The sequence below is a fragment of the Mus pahari genome, chromosome 21, assembly GCF_900095145.1.
Source record: "Mus pahari chromosome 21, PAHARI_EIJ_v1.1, whole genome shotgun sequence".
In the NCBI taxonomy this organism is placed as follows: domain Eukaryota; kingdom Metazoa; phylum Chordata; class Mammalia; order Rodentia; family Muridae; genus Mus; species Mus pahari.
In genome coordinates, this window is record NC_034610.1 from 39,815,869 (window position 1) to 39,822,809 (window position 6,941).

The window sequence follows — 6,941 nt, forward strand, 5'->3', positions numbered from 1 at the left end:
ATTCAAGGCCTCTTTTATTATATTGGGCATATCTGATGGCATTGATATCACTGAATTGCTTACTCTAAGATTTTTCAAATGAATAAATGTAACTTCAGGAGTTACATTTATTTGCAAATCAAATACATTTACAAAGCAAAGAACACCATAATTCAAGCAAAGTGGCAGTCAATGGAATGAGAAAAACAATTAACAATTATAGATCTGATTGATGTTCTAGAGTATATAAAGAACCTTAAAAGAAACTTAGTTATCAAGGACACAACTTAATTCAAAATTAAAAAAAAATACAGTCTAGAAGTAAAGAGTGAGTTTTCTAATGATGAAATAATAATAACTGAAAACTGTTTTTGTATGTTCAATATCTTTATCCATCAAGGACTCAAGATAAAAAAGTACGTTGACATTTCATCTTCTCTCAATCAGAATGTTCAAAATATAAAACAGAGGACCATTGTTGCTGAGAATGTGGAGAAAGAAGCACACTTAATCATTGTTCATGGGGGTGCAAACCACTAGAGTCACTATGAAGATTTGCATAAATATTTTTAAGAAGGTGAAAATGTATTTACATTAAGATCCAGCTTTTCGCAGTGGCAGTATGGTAGCCAATGAGGTTTATCTGAGGTGCAATAATTGCTAGTTAAAAAAAAAAAAGATACAATTCTACCAATCTTGACCCTATACCCAGAGCACACTACATTTCACTATAAAGTTATTTGTTCAACCATGTTGATTGCTGTTTTATAAATAATATTTGAAAGCAGTCCAGATGCCCATCAGTTGTTAAATGGATAATAACATTACAATGAAACTTTATTTAGATGTTATGTGAAAGAGAATAATTAAATTTGCAGATAGTTAAATGGAGCCAGAAATAATCTTCCTGGATTAGTTTACACAGACCTTCAAAGGCAAAGGTTGCATATCTCTGCTTATATGTAGATTCTAGGTTTTAAGTTTGCTATTTGTGTTTGTTTATATGAATAATCCAGAGGTGAGTTCAGTAGTATGGGACTATGTGGGAAGATGGGCTCTTCCAAGGAAAACCAAATAGTGCAACTAAAAAGATGAAGGGGCAATTTGAATAGGAGAATTAAAAGGAGATAGTGGGGGAGGACAAGGTAAAAGAGACAATATATAGACAGATAATTACCATTAAAGGCCTTTTCATATGTTATATAACAGCTAGTAACTATAGGAGTCCTATTAGAGTACATACATATATAAAAGGAAATTAAATGAAATCACTAAATAAGGGAAGAAACAATGACCAGACTGCATACCTTTCCCACCAAGTAAAACCTTTCAGTGACCAAAATTGGTTCTATAATATTCACAGTTGAATCATTGGCCAGTGGAATCCCTTAACTTCCACTAGTAAATATCATAGGTTATTTCTAAGGATATTGGTTGTTCTCCAAAGCCTGATAGGAGGGCACATTGCAGTACACAACATTTATTAAGGTGGTCTATACATAGGGACAGGTAGCTGGTGCCCAGCTACCCACTAGTATTGATTAACATTCATGGTGATGAAGGGTACTTGCGTGCTACAAGAAGAGAAAATCAAACATTAATATTTATATGCTACAAGTTCCATCCGTACTATAGCCACCTACATGAGTTCAAGAGTGGTACAAATTTACGTCACTCTACTACAGACACAATTAGCTGGCCAAAACAGACCCTTAATATGGTTTTGCTTTCTTTTTTATCGTCTTAATGTTTCTATGTTTCTTTGGGTTTTGTTTGTTTGTTTGTCTTGTTTTTTTTTTTAAAGAAAGAGTACATGGAGTTTAGTAGTCAGGAGGTGGAAGGGATTTTGTAAGATTTAGAAGAGGAAAAATAATATGAAAAAATACATTGTATAAGAACCAGTTTAACAAAAATAATAAAAAATTAACCGTAATATTTCCAGTATTATTTTTAACTATCCAAAGTCTTTCAGTAACTTTATCTTCTGAGTGTATTTTAAGAGACCTTGTTGATAATACTAATCATAATAAGGTATATGCCTTAGGCTTATACAACTATCACTTGTTTTCCATTTGTGGTATCACCTCAATTTGTTGGTTATATGCTAAAAATTATCCATATACTTTAAAGATTAATATTATTTTACACAACATGACCCAATGAAATTGCAAAACAGATTTTATTGTAAAGTATCAAGCTAGACAATAATTTTAAATACATTTTTATCAAAAGTTTTAAATTAGAAAAATTGTGTTAATGTGCACAGAATTTTCATTTTTTATAATAATCCTTTTTATCCTTTAAACACATTTTAATTGCCTTGTCATTGATAGGTTAAATTTGGATCACTATTTATAGATAGAAATACAATAGTTATTATTTTAAAGTGTGTCTGTATGTGTGTTTTATATATGTGCATGTGTGTGTGTGCTGCATTGTGCATATAAATGAATATTCACTTGTGTGTAAGTATAGCTAGGCACATGTGTGTGAAGAATCAAGTTTTCTATCAGAAGCTTTCCTCAATTGATCTCCACCCTAATTCTTTTAGTCATATTTGTTGGGATTTGGTGTGTTGCTGTGTATTGTCATGCTAAATTCTGTACCCCGTGGTCTAGTAGCCTCAAGACAAGTGAATGATCAAGTATGCCAGATTTTTTTTTATGTAAACCTTGCTTCTTAATTTAAAACTTAGGGTTGGGTAAAGATGCAGACAGTCTGTAGCTGGGCAAAAGAGGGGTAGGTAAGACTTCAGTTCTCAGCAGTGGGGTGGGAGGAGAGACCATGAAGAGAAAGAAAGTGAGAAGGCAGAAGGGTCTATAGAGTAGGTAGATCAAAAGCCCATCACCATGAAGGCTGGCCTGTTAGAGTTGAAATAGCTCAGACAGAACCTGGAGGTGATATCTTAGGGTTATTGACAGAGAAGTAGACAAAATAGCATTGAGGGTTGATATATGCCGACCTCTATTACTTTTAAGGCTTATAAATATAAAGATTTTGTATCTTTCATTTGATAAGTAAATGATCTAAGGTAGTGTAGAAATCCCCAAATAGTATTTACAGCAACACATAATCCCTGAGTCCTACCTAACACTTATCAATATGACTAGTCGAAGTAGCCAGGTTGCTCTGGGAATCATCTTTGTCAACCTTGAGACCACTATAAGCTCAAGCAGGCTGCAAAGCCTTCCCAACTTTTACCTATGTCCTGAGGAGCCATACACCATTCTTTACACTTGTACAGCAAATACTTTAGCCACTGAAACTGCTACCCAAGCTAATTAATTGCACTGTTTACAAGTAATCTTTTAGTAAGGAGCAAAACTACCTTCATGTATTTGCAAACAAATAACTTATTAAATTAGCTGTTACATTGGAGATTTATACTTATCCAGGCATATTAGCATAACTACATGTTTCCATACATGTTAAGGAGGTTAATTCTTAAAATCTAGTACAAGAATAAAGGTAGGGTATTCTGACAAAATATTGTACCTTTTTCTTAAATATAATAGGTACTTGGAAAAATGTCTTCTAGTTTAATACATTCTGGAAAAATATGTGAAGTGCAGAGACAATTTATTGTCTTCTTTATCTTGACAAAATTTATGTCATGAATTTAAGTTGTTCTCACTTGAGTATAAAATCATCACATTTTAAACATTTCTCACTGTGTGTTTCTTTTCAATATCTCTTTGAGATAGGATTTCATTATTAGCATAGTCTCCAATCTTATGTTGAAATTAGAATTCCTGCTTATCAGTCTAGTTTACTTGTGTGTGTGTGTGTTTACACACACATGTCTTTGTGTGTGTGTCATTTTGTGTGTGTGTAAACTATAATAAACATTTGCTTCTATTTTTTCTCCCTTAAAACTAAAAACAACTGGTTATTAGATAAAATAAAAACTTTTGTCTGCTTAAATGCACAAAACAATCATCTGCTACATATGCAGCTGGAGCTATGGGTCCCTCCATGTGTACTCTTTGGTTGGTGGTTTAGTCCCCAGGAGTTCTGCTGGGGGCTGGGGAGTTGATATAGTTATTATTCCTATGGGGTTGTAAATCCCTTCATCTCCTTTAGGCTTTCCCCTAACTCTTCGATTGGGGTACCTACACTTAGTCCAATGGTTGGTTGCTAGCATCCTCATCTGTATTGATCAGGCTCTGGAAGAACCTCTTATGTGACAGCTATAACAGGATATTGTCAGCAAGCACTTCTTGGCATCAGAAATAGTGTCTTAGTTTGGTGTCTGCAGATGGAACGGATCCCTAGGTGGGGCAGTCTCTGGTTGGCCTTTTCTTCAGTCTTTGCTCCATTCTTTGTCCACTCATTTCCTTTAGACAGGAGCAATTCTGGGTTAATATTTTTGAGAAGGGTGGGTGGCCCCATCCTTAAACTGGGATCAGTGCCTAAACACTGGATATGGTTTCTAGACATTCTATCTCCCATTTGTTGTATTTCCACTAATATCTTCATCTTTGGGTCCTGGGAACCTATTACATCCCTGGTATCAGAGACTTTCTAGTGACTACCTCCAGGTTCCCATCCCCCCACTGCTACAAACCTCTGTTTGATTTTCCGACCCTCTGTACTTCTCCTTCATCACCCCCACCTCTGATCCTGTCCCCCTTTTTCTCATGTCCTCCTTTCTCCATCCCAGTTGCTTCTCTCCCTCTCCCTCCTGTGATTATTTTGTTTCCCCTTCTAAGTAGGACCGAAGGGCTAGTATCCACTTATCAGTGAGTGTCTTATCTGGCATCAATATGAGGGGAGGCCCTTGGTACTGTGTAGGCCTGATGCCCCAGTGTAGGGGAATGCTATGACAGTGAGGTGGGAGTGGATGTGTGGGTGGGGGAGCACCCTCATACAAGCAAGGGGTGGGGGAATGGGATAGGGGTTTTGCAGAGGGTAAACCTGGAAGGGGGATAACATCTGAAATGTAAATAAATAAAATAACCAATAATAATAATATAAAACGTTTCCAGAGAAGACGTTAACATTTGGGGGGGGGGGGCATCTGGGAATACCTACCTCATAAATATTCTTTGGTTTTGCAGACAATTGGGTTTTATGCAACCACACAATAGAAAAAATGAGGTGTCATAAAAACCTTATAAGAAAAGACTGGATCTGAAGTTGTCATTCAATACAACTTTACTCACAGACACCAACATTGGCAATAACTTTCAGATTTCAAGAAATAATACTCTTTATTTTATTTTCAAAGTCTTGACAGATTTTAATTCTTATAAAGTTTTCAGCAAACTATGAATAATATGTAAAACGTCACAAATATTTCAAAAAAAAGTTTTTTAACATATCACAACCTTGAAAACATAACATTTAATTCGTAAAAATTTTCAAAGCCTTAACTTTTCAATATTTAAAGTGTTGTCAGTTCATAAGTCACTGACAGTTGGGTAGAAGATAAGCATTTAGTCTGTGCATCAGAGTGGGCACCATCTGCTGTAGAAGGCAGATGTGCCATTTTGTTGGGGCAGGAGCAATGCAGTGGAGTGAAAGGAATCACTTTCCAAATGATTATGTGGGGTATTTAGCTGGCGCTTGCCAACCTTCCTGGCTCAGAGTAATGCTAAAAGTAAGTAGATCTCTGGTGCCCCACTGACTTTTGTTTTGCTTACTCGTTCACCCCACATGTCTAAGATGTTAACTTGGAAAGCCACTGGTGTCCTTAAGTCACCTTGGTTTTCCCTATCATCTAGGAGATTATTACTCTTTTACCAGAGTATTATCTCATCTGCTTTAAGCCTATGCAGTCTTGACATCATGTCAGATTTGATCAATCACTTGTGGCTTCCTTATTACAGAAACAGGTTGATGATGGTAGTCAGACAGTACCTTCCTTTCTGTTTACATCTATATTGTACTCATTTTAATCTCTCAGTGTACAAAATCCTTGGCCTCACTGATTTAACATTATAATTTGTTTTCTTAAATGCCTTCAAAACATGTAAGAGTATAAACATGATGTTTATAAGAAAAGCATCCATTTATTATATGAAACTGATCTTTCAGTTTCCAATCAATTATGTAGAAAGATTGGTTTTGGATCCAAGTAGTTATGATTTTAATATTGTTTCTTCTACTTACTAATTATGTGTTCAAAGACATATTTATTTTTCTAATTCATTTTGCTTTGTAAAGTGAAAACGCTCCAATCCATATCCTTACAGCAATTTCACATTGATAACATATGTGGTGCAATTTCTCTATTTTATTCACTTTCCTTATATAATATGACAAAGTGAGTTGCTTCAAAACTGCACACCTCATCTCATGAGAAATCATTTCTGTAGATAGAAAATGATGAGCGGATTGACCTAGCCATCTGCTTTATGGTGTTATCAGAGTACAATTAATTTGATGCTAGGAAAAAATATTAGATGTTTGGCTAATGGCAGATCTGTGGATTAGCTTCAAGAGTTCTAATATGAGTGTAGCAGAAGATGACCTAATCGGCCATCACTGGGAAGAAAGGCCCCCTTGGTTTTGCAAACTTTATATGCCCCAGTACAGGGGAATGCCAGGGCCTAGAAGTGGGAGTGGGTGAGTAGGGGAGCAGGGGCGGGGGGGGGGAGGGTATAGGGAACTTTCGGGATAGCATTTGAAATGTAAATAAAGAAAATATCTAATAAAAAATAAGATAAATGAAAGAGTTCTAATATTAGAATCCATTGCTTGTAACTGTTGAACATCCATTTACTTGAATAGAAGTTTATTCAGCATCTAGAGCCTATTGACACAGCATGTTGCCAGGGTAGCTCTTTCAACATGGCCGCTCCTCTCAGGATGGCTTATTTCTTCCAGTGACAGTGGGCATCCGATGTCATGACTAGTAGCTTTCTGAGGCACTATCACCTCATCCTTTTCTCCAAGTTTTTGGGTTGAGAACTGTACTGGCTAGCTTTGTGACAACTTGACACAGCTGGAGTTATCAC

The 6,941-nt window shown here is 35.9% G+C and overlaps 1 pseudogene; it reads left to right on the forward strand.

Annotated features, from left to right (window-relative positions):
- Positions 1 to 582: 582 nt before the first annotated feature.
- On the forward strand, positions 583 to 775 carry LOC115062842 (annotated as a pseudogene).
- The last annotated feature ends 6,166 nt before the right edge of the window (positions 776 to 6,941 follow it).